The sequence below is a fragment of the Canis lupus genome, chromosome 27 (genome assembly GCF_011100685.1).
Source record: "Canis lupus familiaris isolate Mischka breed German Shepherd chromosome 27, alternate assembly UU_Cfam_GSD_1.0, whole genome shotgun sequence".
Classification (NCBI taxonomy): domain Eukaryota; kingdom Metazoa; phylum Chordata; class Mammalia; order Carnivora; family Canidae; genus Canis; species Canis lupus.
The window spans coordinates 15,212,978-15,235,102 of NC_049248.1; the positions used below are offsets into that span (position 1 = coordinate 15,212,978).

General features: G+C 36.3%; 1 protein-coding gene across 5 annotated transcripts in view; it reads right to left on the reverse strand.

Moving 5' to 3' along the window:
• Positions 1 to 22,125, reverse strand: part of EPS8 (epidermal growth factor receptor pathway substrate 8) — a 176,484-nt gene that overhangs the window by 112,773 nt on the left and 41,586 nt on the right. For 3 of the 5 annotated variants that reach the window (XM_038576909.1, XM_038576908.1, XM_038576905.1), the window contains exon 2: positions 6,079 to 6,148. The exons of the other annotated variants lie outside the window; for them this stretch is intronic. The gene's annotated coding sequence lies outside the window, so the exon portion shown is untranslated. The remainder of the gene's footprint in view (positions 1 to 6,078; positions 6,149 to 22,125) is intronic. 5 annotated transcript variants of the gene reach the window in all.

The following is a 22,125-nucleotide window of genomic DNA, read 5'->3' on the forward strand; positions in this document are numbered from 1 at the left end:
CTGGGTTTGCTATAGGAACAGTGATCCCAAGTAGGAAATTCTCATTATACCCAATTTGGCCAACTAGCAAAACACTGTGTGTGTTAGTGTGTGTGTGTGTGTGTGTGTGTGTATGTGTGTGCATGCATGTGTACACATATATCTATCTACAAATAAACAAATCACTACCCCCACTTCATCATTCTGCTTGTATTCATCCCTCCTCATTTCTGTATTATATTTTAAACATAACTGAAACACCTTAACATTTCTTTCAATGTTTGTAGAAACCTACGGGTTTAACTTTACAACAGCTGATCCACTGTCGCGGCTTATGTAAATTACACAAAGTATATGAAATGTTGACTCAGTAAAACTAAGAACAGATAAGCACAGTTTCCTTATCATGGTGTTTCTATAGGTTTTCTTCTCTCTCCTCTATACTGCTTCAACAAATGATGAAAAGTTTACAACTGCAGTACAGGACACTAACTCCCCACCAAATCTGATTACATTGGAAAAGCTTAAAACTGTGAAATGAGTGGGGCGCCTGGGTGGCTCAGTGGTTGAGCATCTGCCTTTGGCTCAGGTCATGATCCTGGGGTCCTGGGATCAAGTGCCTCATCCAGCTCCCTGTGGGGAGCCTGCTTTTCCCTCTGCCTGTGTCCCTGCCTCTCTCTGTGTCTCTCATAAATAAATAGGTAAAATCTTAACAAAACAAAACAAAACCCTGTGAAATCAGTAAACTCCTGCTTGTTAGCATGAAAGGAAATAATCCACAGATTAAAAGCACTGATGTAGCTAATTCTACTAAATCACTAGTTTTGCATTCTAACTACTTGCTTTTTTGTGATGGAAATTTAACTGTTGCCTAAAGTGTGGGCAACTGGTAGTAAGAAAAACACAGGTGACCTAACCTGGAAGAATCATGCCAACCATAAAACTAAGCAGACTATTCATCCCTATGGTAATACTTCTTAAAAGTGACAGAGAAGTCAATCCATAGATTCCATTTTCAAACCAGAGTGTGTATATACATTTATCATTTATACAGTAAACTGCCAAATTAATAACAGTCCAAGAGATGAAGCTTAAAGAAACTACAGCAGTGGCCCTTTTAATAATACTGACTGCTAATGCATGGAAAGGTAATCTGTTCCTCAGGCAAAGAACCACAGAGGATGTTACAAAAACACAAAAATAATCAGGAACATTCTCCCAGGTGCTGAGTCATTAACTGAATTTGAAAGGTCAGGCATTCTCCTAACAGCACCATATCTACTTGAGGAGAGTATATACCTTTTGCATGAAAATACAAGTCTGATATTTATGCTTTGTGACTTGAATACAAAAGAACCTTACAGATCTAAGACTTCATACTTTTGTGGGATTTTTTTGTACGTAGTTCCTTTAATTGTTCCCCTAAACTTTGCTTTTGAGCTCTTTGCTTTGCAGGTGGCTCTTCTAAGGAAACTCTGGTTTGTCCACATACTCAGATTTGTTAGAATCTTCTGCCTCATATTTATAGGGCTTCTTAGTGCACATAAAGTGGGTCCCAGGCTTATAGATTTGAGGTGAGCCTGGAGATAGCCCTTCAAGGAATTATTTATTTCCCTAGCTGCTGGGAGTACAGTCAGCAGACAACCTTGAGCAGTCAGCCTTTGGAGGGACTGCCTCAGCAAGCTACCATCCCAAAGGTGATGCCCTTTCCAGGGAGGCCTACCACCAAAGAGTGATCAAGGTGCAGGTAGAGATACCTGGCCATTTCACTCCAAAGCAGGACAACTTTTACATGCCACTTTCGCTCCAAAACTCAAGGTGTGTGTATCAACAATCTGTGTCATTGGTCGTACAATATGACCTGATTTTTCCCTCTGCCTAATCATGCCATATCTAAGATTCTAAATAAGGTCTACTAAAAATAGTCATTTCAAAGATACTAATTCCAGAAACAGAGCACAATGTATTTTGATATCAAGCTTTGGGAGTAAAATATTTAAACCAATAAAAATATGCTAAAAAACACAATTAAAAAAATAAAAAGACAAGCCATGGATGGGAATATTTACAAATCCTCTTTCTTTTAACATTTCTTTCAAGGCAAGTATACTGATGACAAATTCCCAATGCAGTATTGTCCTGGTTTTAGCTCAGAAAGTCTTTATGTCTCCTTCATTTTTGAAGGATGATTTTAGGGATACAGAATTCCACGTTGGTGACTGGAGGTTTGGTTTTCCCATAACTTCAATATTTCACTTTATAGTCTCCTCATGCCTAAAAGGTTTTTGAAGAGAAGACCATCGCATTCCTCCATAGTTGAGATACTTGGTATGATGTTAGCCACTGTTAAGAATAAAAGCACAACCTTTCCCTATAGCACTTGATTCCATATGCCAGTTTAACCGATACATACTCCAAACACTGAGCTAGGGACTTAGAAATGATCTGAAAAATACAGACTCAATAAGATAAATGAACGAGGCTGTTCATGTCTACAGGAAGCTTAGAATTCAAGGGCTTTAAGTTAGAACATTCTGTTTTGTAAATGAAACCATGAAGTTTTTGAGGGCAGGGACTTTATTGTGGCCTCCTACTGCTACTCAACCTTTACATTTGCTTCCTGGGTTACTAAGGAGAATTACAAACTTGACAACTAGTGATCTCTAACAGTCTCTGACTGTTGGTCATCAACACTTTATCTCTTTTTGATTCCACAACATATTCCCCATAGTAACCACATCCTTAAGTTATAATATAGCACGCTCCTCTTTTCCTTCACCCTTCCTCAGAAAATAATTATACTACCCATATAATGAAAACAATAGAGACAGACCGCATGACCTCCCTTATCTACATGTAAATAAAAAAATATTTTTTTAAGAAAATCTTTAATAGCACAAAAGATCTATTAGATGTTAAGTATTGTTTTAAAAAACAGATTCACAAATGACAAGCTTCCATACAACATTTCAATATTCCATTTATTCATTTCAGAAATGCACCTCAGGTAGAAAGTTCAGTCAACAATATATCTTATAGTATCTTAAAGGCAGGTCTTTATATCATCTGGAAATAAATCCTTTTTGGATAGAATAATCAAAAATGTTCTGGGCAACTGTTATCCAAGTTTTTCACTGATTTAATCAAATCCCCTAAACAGAATCTTTGTCCTCTTGGAAATATTTATTCTCTTTTCAAAATATTTTTTAAGGGTTAAGTTACAAATATAAAACTTTAAAATAAGCTTTTCACCATTTTAAATGTTTCACTCACTAGGGTTTCTTCACCTCATGCAAATTTCACCCTAAAGATTCAAAGAGCTAGAGTATTTTCCAAATAGAAACATCTTTTTTCTAGTATTCTTGCATAAAAAGATTTCATTGCATTTTATCTAAGCATCAGTGATTTCAATCATACCCAAACGGACAGCAAGAAGCCACTTGATGTGCTGTTATCTAACCCCTACAGCTTGTATGCTCACACTCTAAAATGAAAGAAAGAAAATAAAGTGTGCCAGTGTGTAGGCAAAAGGAAGCTGAATGATTAATCACTATATATTTCTGTTCTTTAAAATCTGATTTTGTAGCAGAATGTTTTCATCATATCCATAAAACAGAAACATACACTGAAAAGGTAAATGTTTTAAGTGCTTAATACTTTTTTGTGTGTTGTTTTTGCAAAGATAAACAGTTTAAATAACTGCCTACTTCTGAGAGTAATTAAATCCAAAGTTAAACTGTGCATTTCATAAAATTCTAACCCTATTCTCAGAAACACCTCAATAGTGACCAATTAATCCATCTCCATAAGTCTGTAGTAACTTCAGTCAGACATGTTGACCTATCTCTATGTTTAGACTTTCTTGTGTTAACAAAGATGGCCAGTGTATCAAAGAATCCACAACTACACACAATTTCAACAAGAGACCTGATTTATCAACATGGTATTTTGTTACAGGCTTACCTATACATAACTCCCTTTGGGCTTGATCTCATGATCATGACAATGATCATAACAAATTGCGGGAGGAGGATAAATCAGCAATGACAATAATTATTTAAGCACATATTTATGCTCCATATCATCCATCCTGAGCACTTTCTTTCTTTTTTTAAGATTTATTTATTTATTTGAGAGAGAGAGAGCATGTGGGACCAGAGGGAGGGAGAGAGAGAGAATGAATTTCAAGCAGTCTCCCTGATGAGTATATAGCCAGATGCAGGGCTCAAACTCACAACCCTGAGATCAAGACCAGAGCCAAAATCAAGAGTTGGAGGCTTAACGGACTGAGCCACCCAGGTGACCCCATACTGGACATTTTCTGTATGCTATCTCCTTTAATCCTAACAATTCTGTGATGTCAGTAATAGTTATACCCATTTTACAATCATGAAGTTTAAGGCTCATGAGGATACATGCCCAAAATTTTATAAATGTTTGATGGCAAAGACGGTGATCAGGCTTTTTCCTATAGCCTACAATCATTGTCTAAGTAAAAAAAGCAACTGATAAAAGCACTCTACAATTAATTGTTTCTTTAGACTGGTCAATTACCTTTTTTGGGAAACCAAAAAAATGACTTATAAGTGGAACTAAGTAAGCCACTTGTTTACTAGGTAAGAAACATTTCTTAAAATTACAAAAGAATATGCCTTGTGATTGTATTTAGAGAACACAAGGATAGTTGCTAGATGACTCAGCCAAGCAATAAATTCTAGGTGAAAGTGGCAGCAGAATTAAAACTGTTGAGCTGGCAGTGGAGATTAAAAAACAGGTCCCTGATAGCTGTAAAGGACCTTGAACACCACCCCCTCAGTCACTCCACAAAGAAATAAGTACATTGTGTGAAAAAAAAATCACATTTTCTTCTAGACTAAGACACAGATATAGCAGCAGCAACATTTGACAAAAGAGGACCAAATCATCTAGCTACAGAGCAATGACCGCCACACTAGAATCCATAATACCTGAAGACAGAGTGTAGAAAGATAGTAATTTTACTATCATTTTACCGATTTACTACTATCTTTCTCTCCCAAGATGTAATACTCCCAACATAGTTACTAGAAAGAAGTATAATAATCACATTTGCTAAATAGCATCCAGGCACCTTTAAAAAGCCTCAGGGTACAATTTGGGAAACTCAGAATAAAAGGTTATGTGCAAAAACCTAAGCCCAAAAAGAAGTAAGTCATGACATGTGCCAGGTGAGTTGAAGAAAAAAAAAAAAGAGAGAGAAAGAGAGAGAGAAATAAAGGAAGTTAAAAGACAAACGAAACAAAGAAAAACTGATGGAGTTAGAACAAACGCCCATTCAGTTTTACTCAAGCCTCATACAGCAAGGCATCCAGAAGAATGGCTAAAACTCCAGGGAAGAGAAAAAAATCAGAACTAGATTTTTTTTTTTTCCCACAGCAAGAAAGTAAAATACTGAATATAAAAGCACTGGAAATGTGTAACAGGTTTCCAACATGTTTAGTAATCCACAGATTAATAATTCCTCCAAATACAAATTAAAGTTTCCTCATAAGAAATTTTTAGTTCTAAAAATGCCAATACTTTGAGAGCCATCTTATTGGTTTTGCTTTCTTTCCTCTGCCATTTCTTCCACTTTCCCCTCTTCTTTTGTGCTTGCTGGTTCTCTCAGAAACACTATGTAAGATGGCACTGTCTTCCTACTGTTCCGCTGGTTAGGCTACAGTTACATCCAAAAATCTCATACTTAGACAGATTCTCTGCACATAACTGTTAATTGCCATTTAACTCACTGACAGTTCACAGTATTAATACCTACACCTTACATTTTCATAAGACACTTACATACCCATCCATGATCTCAATTTATTCTCACAACATGTAATCTGGAAGGTAAGCAGAGTCAACAGCCCCATTGTTCTTATTTTAAAAAAAGGTCACCTGACACAAAGAAGTCAGGTAACCAATAATGGGCATGAAGGTGGAGGGAGCTCCAGATTCAGCCTGGGATAGCTGCATTTCACAGATAACTGTAGTATCTCTCAGAACACGTACAAATGTTAAAACTGCCTAAGGAAGAGCAGATGGCTTTAAGTATATTAATTTTTCTACAAATGGACTCACCTCAAAAATGGAAATATGCTCTAATTCTTAGGCTTCTACTTCAGTCCAATGACAGCTGTGTTAAAGATACCTGTGAATGAAAATTAAATTTCATTTTGAAGCACAGCATGAAAGCAGTAGTTGCTTTTGCTTAATACATATATTTGTTCACTTTTACTTAAATTTTTTGTTCTCTTTTTATGTAGCTTAAAAATTATATGAATGGAAAAGATAAAGAGAAAAAAATCATCAAAGGTCAAATATTATGATGGGCACACTAACATGCCAGCTGATTTAATCTTTGCAGTAACTATGAGAAGCATTTAACTTTTAAACAAACTAAAATTCTAAGACTTATATTAAGATTTGAACATACCAATGCCTCAGAGTTACTTTATTTTGATTTTTTTTACATTTACCTCGCATATCACAAACTATATATGAAATAGGCATTTTCAATTTTTTCCTACTTGTAGTTGGACGTGTATATTCAGCTCAAAGTCTAAAAACACATAGTAATCTACGTATTTAAAATACAGACCACTGCTATGAGTGCGTGTTATTAAATAGCATATCTATGTAACTGACAATATTATAATATATACATTGTAAATAGGCATCTATCCATTAGAGCATTAAATAATCCATATGGTGAAAATTTTTTTAAAGTTAAATAACAAGACAAAGAAGTTGTACTTTAAAAAAATGATCTCTAAAGAAACTAATTAAATTTTTAAAAATGATCACTAATACCATATAATGCTTAAGAACTAATAATTTCAGTATGGTCTTCTTTGTCATGTGACTCTAACAGCAATGAAAAGGGTCTTTGGAGTACAGGAGTTCAAATTCAAATCCCAACTCTATATCAGCACTTCATTCTTCTGTTCAGATCCTCATATAATATAATCTCACTTGCCTAGAGGCCATACATAAATGACAACATCAGCAATGTCACAGAGTAAATTAAAAAGTTACATGGCTAGTTAAATAGATGCCACATAGTCTATGTGCTAAACTTCTCCATTTCACTCAGAAGATGCCCTCAAGCTCAGTTTAAATCTTTCAAAATCTTATTTTAGAAAAAGTTCAAATGAATTTAGTAATCAAATCAATCCACAGCAGGTTAGAAGCACTGGTCAGATGCATTCAATCTGAATTTAAATTTATTTAATTTATTATAAATTATTTAATTGCATTAAATCTAGGTTTGCTAGAGGTAACAGAAAGGAATGTCAGCAGAAAGAAATTGGTAGATTATACTACCAATTTCTCTATAACAAGAGAAATGAGACATACAATGGGAAGAAAAATTCGTAAGGCATCCTAAAAATATTTGATACAGAACCACAGGACTGTGCATTATATTACACCATATTACAATCCAAGTAGTATGCACAATGATATATTATCTTCTGTTTAAGAAGAAAGTACTTGATATGTGAAAGAAAAATTACCACCGTAAGAGTTTAAAAATAAATAAATAAAATTCTAATATTTAAAGAATTATACTCCCCAATGACTCCTATTAAAAACTCAGAAAGTGATAAAGAATCAAGTATTTACTCAAACTTTTTAATATAAACTGTTCAATTAGCTAAACAAATAATAGTTGTAGGGAAGTTTTTCTTTATAGATAATAAATCAATGTAAAGTAGCAATTAAAATAACATATTCTGCAACTCCTAATGAATTAAAAGTATCTACCCATAACAGCTACTAGTATCAAAAGAAGAAAAAAAAAAAAGAAGAAGAAAAACCACCACATATTATGTCTCCTGAGAAAAGAAGAAATATCATTCATATATTAGGAAGTAAGAAAAAGAGAGAGAACAAAGGGAGAAAAAGAAATAAGAGAAAGGAGGAGGGAAGGAGGGAGAGGAAAGAAGGAAGGTAGAAAGGGAGCGAGGGAGGGTATCTGAATTTAAGCCTCTGATCCTTCTACCACTTTTTAAAAAACATATAGGAGAGAAGGACATGTTAAACTATACCATAGAGATATCATCCGCAATACCTAGAAAAACACATATTAATAATTATAAAAGACATTATTTTGACACTGAATCATAAAAAGACTTATAAAATCATTGGCAAATTGAATATTAATATTTAACAATACTCAGAATTAACTTCGTTTCAGCTACGATAAATATGGTCACAAGATTTTAAGAATGTTTTTATCTGTTAGAATAACAGACTAAAATATTTATAAATACATTGGTAAAACTACCTGCTTTGATTCACACAGGAGGGAAGAAGTGGGCAGATGGATGAACTAAGATTAGCCAGAGTTAATAACTGCTAAAGCTTGATGTTTGATAGTGGCTACATAGGAGTTCATTCTATTATTCTGTCTACCTTGTATATGTGAAGGTTTCTGAAATAACAGTTTAAAAAATATATATGAGGTATACAGCACATCAAAATAAATGGTACTTCAAGTATTGTAACAGAAGTACTTTTAAGAATTTAAAAATTGGGGATCCCTGGGTGGCTCAGCGGTTTAGTGCCTGCCTTTGGCCCAGGGCGTGATCCTGGAGTCCCAGGATTGAGTCCCACATTGGGCTCCCTGCATGGAGCCTGCTTCTCCCTCTGCCTGTGTCTCTGCCTCTCTCTCTCTGCCTCTCTCTCTCTCTCTCTCTCTCTCTCTCTGTGTCTCATGAATAAATAAAATCTTAAAAAAATATTTAAAACTTCACTACATGTTCCCATGACAGAAAAAAATGTTTTAACAAAATAATAATGCTAACTAATGTCTCAGCTAGTAGGTATTTGTCTCAATTGTCTAGCTAAAATATTATGTTCTGTATGTAAGCAATGATCCACCTCATTATTAAGTACAGCTAGTACACTGAAAACAGCAATTTCTCTGAAAATGGAAAACTAGTGACTTTAAAAATATAAGCAAACTGCCAGACTTCAGATCGTTTACATTCAAAGTTTTTCATTCACTTCATCTGGCACTAGGAAGGCTCATGTTGAGCTAGAGGAGTGCACAGTTTGGCTCAATCCTTCCAGTTTGGATAATAAGTGTGTAATTTAAATTATTGTATGATGAATCCTGTTAAGTGAGAAACAGTTGTATTCAACACAAAAGGTGAGAAGAACAAAGGCTTTGAAACTCAATTTTTGATCCACTGCTTATGAGTTTCATATCACCTCAAGCAGGTTCTAGTTCCTTCATCTGCAAAATGAGAAAAATAATTTCTTCCATATAATGTTGTGATATATGGATTTGGTTATAATAGATTCAATATATTTTCATCTTTTATATAAAGAAGTGGGTCCATACAAACACATTTCCTAGCATTGTTCTGTTAGTGTTTCACAGTAGCTAATATTCTAATTGACTACATCCAATTATTATTCGGCTACTTAATAGTATTGTTATGCTACCTAATATTAGACTCACTTCTCTCCAAATGCCAACAGTATTTCCCATTGGTATAAATAATAATTTGGAAAACACATATATCTGATGAACTAAGAAACCCCTTTATACATTGCAGCTATGAGTGTCCTTTATGTAATCAACAGGACAAGAATTTGCCTGTAACTTTCGTTTATCTAAGTTGTAAAGATTTTGGACATACAATATTGTTACAAATGTTTAAAGACACATTGCTTTCAGTCACAGAGCCAAATTTAAGTTACATCTGAAATATATTGGTGTTTGAAGGGTAAATCTATACTAAAAAATATCAAAGTAAGTCACTGAACTAATGCTTCTAAAAGAAAATTCTTACCCTTGAAGACAAAGTATCAACAAGAATGGGCTTCCTTCCAAATCATCTGATGCCCTAGGGCATTTTGCATGTACCTTAGAGCACTTATCTTGTTACAACTTATCATGTTTTATCAGTCATTTCTTTACATTCCAACTACGGGATAAACTATTCCAACTGTGGGGCCGTATAGTTGGAATATGAGCTTCAAAAAGACAAAGGGCTTATTTTCTTTTTGTATCATCGGCATCTGCAAAAAGACTTATTTTCTTTTTGCATCATCAGCATCTGCATAGGGAGTGCCTGGCAGCAGCAGGTGCTTAATATGCGTTTGCTGTAACATACAAGTATACATACCTTCATTCTCTAAGGAATTCTAGATCAAATCATTAAATACCCCTTTGCCATATCAAATACTCCATGATGGGACTGAGCCTAGCACACCTGAGACTAGACCCTAAGAGATTCCATTGTGGTCTCAACCTCACTCCTAATTCCGCAGAGGGCATATCTACTTCAGATCACTCAAATTCAGCAGACTATATCCCTAGGTTCCTCTTCCAGGCATAGCCTACAATCTGTAAGACCAGCTAACACTTACTTATGTGTAAGGTCCTACAGTAAACACAGCATATACCTTAGTTCATGCGTTCCTTGTGATGACCTGGGAGTAAGTGTTAGCATTATTCTCATTTTATAGGTTAAGGTGAAGGCTTAACAAGGTTATGAAACATGTCCAAAGTCCCAAGGTCATAGAGCACAGTTAGGATTTGAGGGAGGTCTGTCTGAATGTGGTCCATATTCTTTTTTTTTCTTTTTTATTACAGATTTTATTTATTTATTTATTCATGAGAGACACACACAGAGAGAGAGGCAGAGACACAGGCAGAGGGAGAAGCAGGCTCCATGCAGGGAGCCTGACGTGGGACTTGATCCTGGGTCTCCAGGATCATGCCCTAGGCCGTAGGCGGCGCTAAACCACTGAGCTACCAGGGCTGCCCTGTGGTCCACATTCTTAATCACTGACTCCTGAACAGAAGACTACTAGTAAACAAAATTTTTCAAAAAAAGAAAAAGACTCTTAAAGTCCCTTGAGATGCTTTAAAATGTTTTTAAATAAGCTTTTAAAAGCGACATTAGTTTCCTTTGGGGAGTCCTTCATTTTTCTCTTAATTTTGTGACATACAAGGGCCCTTCCATTCAGAGCATATTAACCAACAAAAACTACTCTAAGATGGCAGCAGAGTTGAGGATTAAAGTCGTGATTACAGAAAAAAAGATCCGAGCAGTCTAGAAATCTAGTGAATAAGAACAGAAAAATAATAAAAAGGAGAGATGCAGAATCTAATTGTAGAAAGGGCTAAATCACTATTGATGACTAAAATCTCTACAGAACTTAAAGCTACAAAGCACATATGAATACACACACTAATTCACTAAACAGGGATTTCCTTTTTTTTTTTTAATTTATTTTTTATTGGTGTTCAATTTACTAACATACAGAATAACACCCAGTGCCCTGTCACCCATTCACTCCCACCCCCCGCCCTCCTTCCCCTTCTACCACCCCTAGTTCAGTTTCCCAGAGTTAGCAGTCTTTACGTTCTGTCTCCCTTTCTGATATTTCCCACACATTTCTTCTCCCTTCTAAACAGGGATTTCCTAAGGTGCAAAGCTGCACCAGAACATAGATGTCATGTAGATTTGACATGGACACTTTCATTAGAGCCAGCAGAAATAGTATAGGCTAATGAGTAAGACACTTTTTTCCAAGTTAAAATCTCAGCTTTGACAATTACTGCATAGTTTTAGGAAAAGCACTTCTCAACCACTCTGAATCTTGTTTCCAGGCATGTAAAATAGAAAGAATACCTCCTTTGTAGCAAAATTAAAAGAATAACATGCTGTCCAAAGCCATTAACCTAACAATACCTTTGTGGACTGGTAATGACAGGACAAAGGTAACATCCTTTAAGGCAACAAAAAAAAAACAAAAAAAAAAACGGTATTTTTAAAGACCTGGATATTCAAAAGTAGCAAAAGCAAAGAACTAAAAGCAATTAGTAAGCTGTTCTCAAGCTTAGATTCCCAGGCAGACCTGGACTACCTATACGGGGGTCCCTACCCAGAAAGGTCTATCTGAAAAACTGTTCTTCACCAGGGCAGGCTTTAAGAGCAAGCAACGAGGCCGGTTAGCACATACTTTTTTTTTTTTTTTTTTTTTTTTTTAAGCTCTGTGTCTACCATGGCACCTGAACTCATGACCCCAAGATCAAGAGTCACATGCTGTACTTATTGGGCCAGCCAGGCACCCTGGTTAGCACATCCTTTCTAAAGTGTAAAAGCTACTGGGAAACTATTAACCACTCCCAACTTAGATTAACCAAATTGCTTTCCTGACAACACCATGTTGGGATCAGTGATCAGTGACTGTCATTCTTAAGGACTAAGGAAAAGTTTTCACCTAGAGCAAAGGTGAGCCAGAATGGAAATAGTACTTGTAACAAAAAGAGCTGTCCTCTTCCTGTTTCATCCTACGAGATACCCTGTGACACCTCCTTCTGCCTCCTTCCTTAGTTAATTAATCCTTTAAAAACTGTTATTAAATGCAAACACCGCTCAAGGCCCGAGGCATACAAGGATGAACCATGAACAGAAGAGTGAAGGCAAGAGATCAGTAACAGTAACAATAACTAGAATCTGTTTGCTTCATGCCAGGCTCTTCAAGTCCTTCCCACTTTTAATAACTTAGTTCTCACAACAAGTCCACAAGGTACGGACTAAAGAAAACAAAAACATTCATTTGGGGAATATAAATAATAGTGAAAGGGAATAGAAGGGAAGGGAGAAGAAATGGGTAGGAAATATTCAGAAAGGAAGACAGAACATGAAGACTCCTAACTCTGGGAAACGAACTAGGGGTGGTGGAAGGGGAGGAGGGCAGGGGGTGGGGGTGAATGGGTGACGGGCACTGAGGGGGGCACTTGACGGGATGAGCACTGGGTGTTATTCTGTATGTTGGAAAAAAAAAAAAAAACAGAAACATGGAGAACTGTAATAACTTGCAAATCTATTCAGCCACTAAAGCAGTGAAGTTGGACTCAAATCCAGGCAGATAGCTAGTGTGATAAATGCAGGAACGCCAGTTATGGGAACATCCTGGCCTCAGAATTTAAGTAAACTGGATGAAGTTAATAAATATGTTTTAGCAGCATCTGGGTGGCTCAGTGGGTTAAGCGTCTAACTTCTGATTCTGGGTCAGGTCATGATCTTACCACGGCAGACTCTGCCCTCTCCCTCTGTTCCTCCCCCACTTGCTCTCTCTCTCTCTCTCTCTCTCTCTCAAATAAATAAAAATCTTTAAAATGAGCAGGGCAGGGATCCCTGGGTGGCGCAGCGGTTTGGCGCCTGTCTTTGGCCCAGGGCGCGATCCTGGAGACCAGGGATCGAATCCTACATCGGGCTCCCGGTGCATGGAGCCTGCTTCTCCCTCTGCCTGTGTCTCTGCCTCTCTCTCTCTCTCTCTCTGTGTGTGTGACTATCATAAATAAATAAATAAATAAATAAATAAATAAATAAATAAATAAATAAAATAAATAAATAAAAGATTTAAAAAAAAAAAATGAGCAGGGCAGCCCGGGGTGGTCTCAGCGGTTTAGCGCCACCTTCAGCCCAGGGCGTGATCCTAGAGACCTCGGATCGAGCCCTACATCGGGCTCCCTGCATGGAGCCTGCTTCTCCCTCTGCCTGTGTCTCTGACTCTCTCTCTCTCTCTCTCTCTGTGTGTGTGTCTCTCATGAATAAATAAAATCTTTAAAATGAACAAATAAATATGTTTTAAAGTCTTAGAAATCCTTAGAAATACACAAAAAGAAAGTAAACAAAGACAGGCCTCATCTTTAAAATTTTCATGAACCATACAGATAACAGCTCAGGTTCACTATCTCTTGCAGAAACGTCAACAGTTGTTACATTTGGTTTCACTCATTCAAAGAAGTTTAAAAACAGTACACAGTGAGTGATGAGGGCAATACATTGCCCAAATGAAACCAGTTAGCATTATTAAACTAAATTACAATCATAACAAAAACTGTGATCACATCATAAAATATCACGAAGCCACTCCAGGAATGAATGAATGGCTGAAAGGTAAGGCCATTACCTGTAACACACAGGTTTTCCATGAGGTTACACATCCAACTAATACTTTTATTAGAGAAGAAGCATCATCACACAATCAGGCCAGTAAAGGTCTTTTTGAGGTGAGCCTGCCCACACCAGTTAATTAACCAGATGTTTCATTCAGTAACACATTTAATAGATAAGTTATTTTTTCTTGAAGCAACAGTCTTAAGGAGACTTTCTGGAATTAAACTGCCCTCAGTTCTACCATGTAAAGAGATTAGTCCTATAATACATGCTATCCTACTAGTCAATCCTCATTATCTGGAAGCATAACTAAATATTTACATCAGTTCCATATTCTTGTCTACCTAATAAAACCTTCTCTTTGGTTTCCTAATTTATTCAAAACTGAACTTGATCTTCCCCACAAAACAAGTTTACTCTCCAAATTTACTCATTTATTTTAATGCAACTTCCTTTCTCCCCATCACTCAGCTTGAAACTCTAGTTGTTACTGACCTCCCCATCTCTTTCACTCTGGATCTCCTCATACCAGGATTATCAAAATAAATTTAAGTGGTCTTCCTATTTCAACTAACTTACCCTTTTTCTAAGACTGTGAAAATTTACTCTTAAAAAGCAACACTTTTACTTTGCTTTCCTCTGTCCCAGAACCAACGATGGCAACATAGAAGATCATATAATAGAAGCAACATTTGGTTTAATAATCAAGAAGCCGGGGTAGCCCGGGTGGCTCAGCGGTTTAGCGCCACCTTCAGCCTGGGACCTGATCCTGGAGACCTGGGATCGAGACCCACATCGGGCTCCCCGAATGGAGCCTGCTTCTCCCTCTGTGTCTCTGCTCTCTCTCTCTCTCTCTGTCTCTCATAAATAAATAAAATCTTTAAAAATAATAATAATAATAATCAAGAAGCCTGGGCTCCAGCCCCAATTTCTCCATTAATTAATCTGAATGATTCACTTTGGTTTCCTTATCTAGAAAACATGAGTCCTAGGCTCTAAGAGCTCTGCAATCTCTTACCTTGAGAGCAACAAATCTCTTGTTTTGGAATCCATGATCTAATTCCAGGAATACCTGAGCTAATCAATCTCATCTACAACTATCCTCCAGCAAGTATTCTCTGATCCAGCTACTCTCTGCATGCTCCCAAATATGTCAGTCATGCTTATATTGTACTAATTCCTTCTCTAAAATGACTTCACCCTTCTCTTACCAAAAACAAACAGGAATTAAACAAGGATTTTTTAAAAGATTTTATTTATTTATTCGAGAGAGACAGAGAGAAGCAGAGACACAGAGGGAGAAGAGGCAGAAGGAGAAGCAGGCTCCCTATAGGGAGCCTGATGCGGTACTCAATCCCAGGACCCCAGGATCACAACCTGAGCCAAAGGCGGATGCTCAACCACTGAGCCACCCAGGTGCCCCCACAAGGAATTTTTTATACAAGGTTTTAAACAAGGAATTATATTCTTTTTTGTCCTTTTCTGACATTTGCAAATTCTTTACAGTCACTCTGTGTTATGTATGTACTAAATGCTCAGCGAAAAAAAAAAAAAAATCCTAAACCAGAGCTAGAAGGTTAAATTAACTCAACATACAAAGCCTAACCTAGTAATCATCAATAATATATCATTTTTTCCCTAGAGATTTTATTCATTGTACACATCTGGCCCTGTTAACACTAAAATTTAACCTATGTAAGCTATGGCTCCAATGAAAGGACTCAATAGTTAATGAACTGATTTTATTTTGGTTCTCTTAAGTGCACAAATTTATCAGTACTCAGCTGAAGTGGATATCATATATAGCTAATGTAGTTAGTGAAAGTACCTAATCTTAGTATATCAGTAAATTCACTCCCTGTTTCCTAGAAACTCAACCAATTTTTAAAAATCAAACCAAATTATTTTATGAACAAGTTTGTTCCAATAATATAAATTCAGTAATTTTATAAGTTAAATTATTGTTGTGAGCTGATCTGAGAACTTCCCCAATTACCATCTTCAATACTGCACTGATAAGAAAGTGTCAGTTGATGAAATAATAACCAGGGAGGAAAGTGCAACCCATTCTCCATTCCCCCAGTGGTCATTCAGCTTGCAGAATGGAGAAATCAATGACCCAGAGATATCATACAGACCTGATTTTTATATACAACAGAACAAATACTCATTTACAGAAAAAAATCAGTGCCCCATAACATACTAAAAAGAGCAAAGAATGCACTATCAGAAGGTTTGTGCCAAACTCTACCACTTATTAACTCATAGCCACAGCAAAGTCTCATAAACTCATGTCCTCAGATTTCTCATCAGCAAAATGGGGGATCATCATAATACCAGCCCTGCTTACTATATAAGACCTCTGAGGCTCAAATAACATAATTATGTAAAAGTGTTCTGGTAACTGCAAAAATGCTTCACAATACAAATTATTATGTAAGCAATATTCATAAGTCACTCACTCACCAATTTTAAGCATTTATTATCAAATAAATTTACCTAGTAGGAAAAGTAAAATGACTAGAGAAGAATCATCCTTAATGATACCAATTTTCTAAGTCTGGGTTTTTATACATCTTGCTCTTTAAAGTAGGACACACAAAACTCTACGCAAACAATTTTAGGCAGTTAAGTGTCTGAACACCTTTTCTGAAAGATCTCTAGGGAGAGAAATTCCACAGCTCTCTTGGTATTTTTCCCTCTGGAACCGAACAACTCAAATCAAGTATAAAAAAGTTCCAATTTTTTTCATCTGATATAAAGAAAATAAAATACACCAAGTTGGTATAAAACAGAATAACTGGCTATAAAAATTCTATTATACAACAAGTTTTATGGCAGAGACAAAATATCCAAGGTATAATGGACCTAAGCTTTTTCTCTTTCATCAAATTTCTCCTTGCAGAGGTGGAAACATACCTTGCCTAAACAAAAGAAAAAAATGCAGATCAAGTTTTCTTAAATTTCATAATGGAACACTAAGTATGACACCTACCAACCTATATAAAACAAGGTCTTCTTTTCAATCCATATCACACAACATCAGAACTTCATACACTTGTCAAATGTTAACATTAAACTCCTCACAAAAGCAAATATTAAGACAATTGATACTAAAAAAAATTTAAAGCTCATTTTGCCAAATTTCACAAGATCCATCCCTGAATTCTCTTGGAAGAGCTGAGTGTAACGTACCTGAAATATAGTACTTTCATTGTTACCAGGATGTTTTTATTACTTAACTATTTATGGTTATGCCTTAGGCTCTCACTGAGGGACAACATAAGAAATTCTTAAAAGAATGTTTTTCTTCTGGCTTCCAAACTGTCCAATATGTTATTTCATACATCTTTTAGTAAGATATCTTCCTATAGCAAGCACTCTCTGTCTGCAGCACTTCACTGACAATTCACAAGTTACAATTTATTGAAATTCTTATTTGCTTGTCTTTCATCTCCCCTGGACATTAAATGTAAGGGCAGAAACTATATCTTATTCAATACTATTTCTCAAATACTGAGGACAGTGCCTAACACATAAGGGAGCTTAATGATCATTTATATAATGATTAATCATATACTTCAATTTTATTTTCTTAGGACATATGTTCAGTCCTAAATACAAAATAATCTCCTTTAAAAAAAAAGAAGCCATATCTTCATTTATCTTCTCCATTCTTCTTAGAACTAATAGAGGAATTAATAAATATCTGATGATGAAGATGACCATGACAACAATGATGTCAGTAGTAGTGGTGGCAAAAACAAATTATCCTCATCCAAACAACAGAGAACAAGCACTTTGTTATTCATTAAAATCAAATACAAAAATAGTAAGCAATCATCTTTGTATATTAAAATTACAGATCCATTATTTTCCTTTTTTCTAAGTTCTCCAACATTGGTTAGGAGATTTTACTTATGCTCTCCTACACCAGTAAGCCTAAAAAAATTCAGTTCCTCAAGAATCTAAACTGGCTATAGTAATTCATCTAAGAAAAATTAATCACCTGCCATAGAATATTTACATTACAAAAACCTCAAGCTTCCGCCTTTTGCCCCCTATGTCCATGATTTCAGAGGATAACTTTCCTTGGTTTCCTCCTGCTGAGGATGACTGCTTGAGGAATTGGACTCTATCTTTCTGAACCTGCTGGGTGCTTGGATGAAGATAAAGAGAAAGCAGAGAGCCAAGAACGACAGTGATCTCCTCCTGGAGAGGACACACCTGCCATTCTGGTGCTCAGTGTGCATTTGCCATGGCCCTGCCCTAATTCCAACTCCAGTTTTAGGTTTTACCTGGCAGAAACAATTATTCTTGATTAGCAAGCCTAGCTTTACACAGTATCCTATGCCAGACTACCCAATGCACAAAAAGAGAGAGAGAAGAGAGAGAGAGAGAGAGAGAGAGAGAGAGAGAGAGAGAGAGGGAAAATATTCCTATTTATACATGAAACTAAAGTTTATCACAATCAGGAATGATTTGATCCCCTAAGCAATCTAAGTACTCAATGAAGATAATACATTGAGAAGAAATTCCTTTAAGTGCATCTATCAAGATAAGCTTTCCTCTTCAGTAGAATCATTTGGTTTGTGCTCTGGATAGGTTTCACTTCCCCAGAGAAATAGTATTTGGAAAGTATACATCATTATGGCCTAAAATGGCCCATGCCAGAGTCCAGATATAGGAGCAGATGAAAAGGTGTATTCAACACCTAGAGATACTCACTCTAGCACCCAGATTCAAGAAGCCTGAACCAGTGACTACTTGCTTAACACGACAGGATGCCAAAATAGGCCAGCAAGAATGAAAATAGGGATCCCTTTCATTACCTTGTTGAGTACCTGAAAGCACAGCTTTGCTCACGACATTAAAAAGAAACAGATTTCTGGAGTTGATGTGCATTAAAGTGTTGACTATTTGTATAAGCAATTGTTAAAAGCATGTTTTAGAAACATATCTACCTATTTAGATATTAGGCTTAACTCAAAAAGGAGTATCTTATATAACAACAGTCCTCCTTTCTTCAGCATCAAAAGGATTCTCTTTCTGAACCCTTCACCTCAAATAAGAGTATAATTAGAGAATAAAACTCTTGTTATATTAGACAGTAGATGTTGATAATAAGATCCTGAACTCCGCTGCTTTTCTTGTCATGAGGACCAGATCCTTGGCATGACATTCAAGATTCTGCATTATAAATTTCAGCATTCTAGCCTCTACTCCAGTAATCCCATTATTCATTCAATCAACAAAAATATACGAAGCTCTAGCAATAAACAAGGCTAAAATGATCCCAATCCCTAAAAGTTCCCATTAAAGTGCCCTCCAGGCAAACTAGTCAATCAGTGTGTCGAAAACACTCATTCAGCAAATATTGACTGGATAGGTTAATGCTGGGCACAGTTTAAGACACTCCTATAAAGAGACAGCAATAAACAATGCGGTAAGATTTCTTTCCTTCACAAAGTTCACAACCTTGTGAATGAGGAAATGTACCTGTCTTTTCAGGTACTTTTCTGCTATGTTCATGTCAATTCCCCCTCCTCCTCTGTATCTCTGGACATCTTCCTTTCTCCTTAGTACCAGTCCTACTCCATTTATACCACAGTTCAGATAACATGTTAACTGGATTGCTGGTGAATAAACAGAGACTAAAGCAAGACTTAAACCTGGATGGTATGGGGCAGTAGCCAGCTAAATTTAGGAAATTAAAGAGAATTGGGGGGGGGGGGTGCCTGGGCGGCTCAGATGGTTAAGCATCTGCCTTTAGCTCAGATCATGATCTCTGGGTCCTGGGATTAAGCATAGGGTAGGGCTCCCTGCTCAGCAGATAATCTGCACTTCCCCTCATGCTCACTTGCTCGCTCCCTCTCAAATGAATAAATAAAATGTTTAAAAAGAGAGTGTGTTAAAGGATTGTGGGCAGGATTTTAAAGCCAAGACAAACAGTCAATATAAGAAATCTGTGACTAGGCCTGGGATAATTACCATACAAGCAAAACAGAAACCCAATTACCAGACTGAGGCACAAAGTTAACACAGAATCAACAGCAACAGTATTTGATATCAAGTAAGAAGCTAATGAGTCAAGGTTCTTAAAATTCTCCAAAGGACAGAACTGGCCCTTCAGGACTGGGCTGAACGTTTAAGCAGAAATCAAATACTCTCAGCAATTAAATTAAAAGGAATGTATCTTTGCAAACCATATATGTGATAAGAGGTTAATGTCCAAAATATATAAGGAACACATACAACTTAAGAGCAAAAAATAATCTGATTTTTTAAATGAGCAAAGGACCTGAATAAGCATTTTGCTCAATAAGACATACACATGGCAAACAAATGCATAAAAGATACTTAACATCACTAATCATCAGGGAACTGTAAATCAAAACCACAATGCGATATCACCTCACACCTGTTAGGACAGCTATCATCAGCAAGAGATAACAAGTGCTGGCAAGTGGATAGAAAAAAGAGAGCCCTTATTCACTGTTGGTGGGAATGTAAATTGTTACAGCCATTATGGAAAACAGTATGGAGGTTCCTCAAAAAATTAAAAATGGAAACACCACATAATCTAGCAATCTCATTCCAGAAGCAATCTCTCCTGGGTATATATACAAAGGAAATAAAATCGGTATCTCAAAGAGATACACTCTCATTTTCATTGTAGCATTATTAGCAATAGCCAACATATGGAAACAATCTAAGTGTCCATCAAGGGATGAATGGATATAGAATGTGTTACGTATATATACACTGCAACATTATTCAGCCAATGGAAAGAAGGAAATCTCGCCATTTACAACAACATGAATGAACTTGGAGAATGTTATACCAAGTGAAATAAGCCAGGCAGAGCAAGACACATATTGTATGATCTCACTTAATATGTGAAATCTAAAAAAGGCAAACTCATAGAACCAGCAAGTAGAAAGGTGGTTGCCAGAGGCTTGGAGAGTGATGGGTAAAGGGGAGATGTTGGGTCAAAGGATATAAACTTCCAGTTAGAAGATGAGTAAGTTCTGGGGATCCAATGTATGGCATAGAGACTAGAATTAGTAATACTGTTTTGTGTACTTGAAATTTGCTATGGGAATAGACCTCAAGTGTTCTTGCCACACCTGAAACAAACAAACAAAACAAAAGGTTAACTATGTGAGGTGATGGATGTGTTAAATACATACGATTTTTTATTTACAATTATACCTCAATAAAACCCAGGGAAGAGGCAGCCCAGGTGGCTCAGCAGTTTAGCGCCACCTTCAGCCCAGGGCCTGATCCTGGAGACCCAAGATCGAGTCCCACATCAGGCTCCCTGCATAGAACCTGCTTTTCCCTCTACCTGTGTCTCTGCCTCTCTCTCTCATTCTCTCTCCTCTCTCTCTCTCTCTCTCTCTCTCTCTCATGAATAAATAAATAAAATCTTTGAAAAAAAAACCGGGGGGGGGGAGAAATTTAGGAGTTCAGAATCACAATTTTTATTACAATGAGGCCTCAGATGCTCCAAGAAAAACAGTAACAAAGTCTCTAACTAGAAATTACAGATAACTAAAAAGCATGATGTAACCTCTCTTTCCTCATAAATTTAGTCAGTGAATAGAGAAGATGGGTCAGAGAAATTACATTCCAATGGTGGAGACATTAATAGTGATGTTGGTTGTGAAAAAAGTTAATAGTAGAAAAGTTAAATTATAGTAACAATAAAAATGTCTCTTTATATTTTTATTGATCACCTAAAATCTTAAAAAATACATCTGAATCTACTATCTTGTTTCATAAGATTCTATGAGGAAGGCAAGGCAATCATTATTTTTCTAATGACATCAACAATATTAGTTGCATCACAACATCACTGAAAGCATTTGTAGGATAAGCATCATTTATTGATGGCACGTCTTACAGAAATGTTCTTCAGGCTATAACTGGATCCTTAAGAAATCAGGATATTTCCTAGAGCAGCAAATCCAGTGGCGAACAAGAGACCTCAAGTGTGGGCTAACAGGAATTTAGCTTTATTTAGAAACATTTATATGTTTCGAATACATCTCAATAAAGTTCTCAGGCTTTCTCTGTCACTTTCAAAAAGATTTCTTTTCTGCTTATATAAAATGTAATTGTAAGAATGCTATTATTAATGCATCATCAGCACAGAATGCAAAGCTAGTGTTATAACAGAAGACTTAGA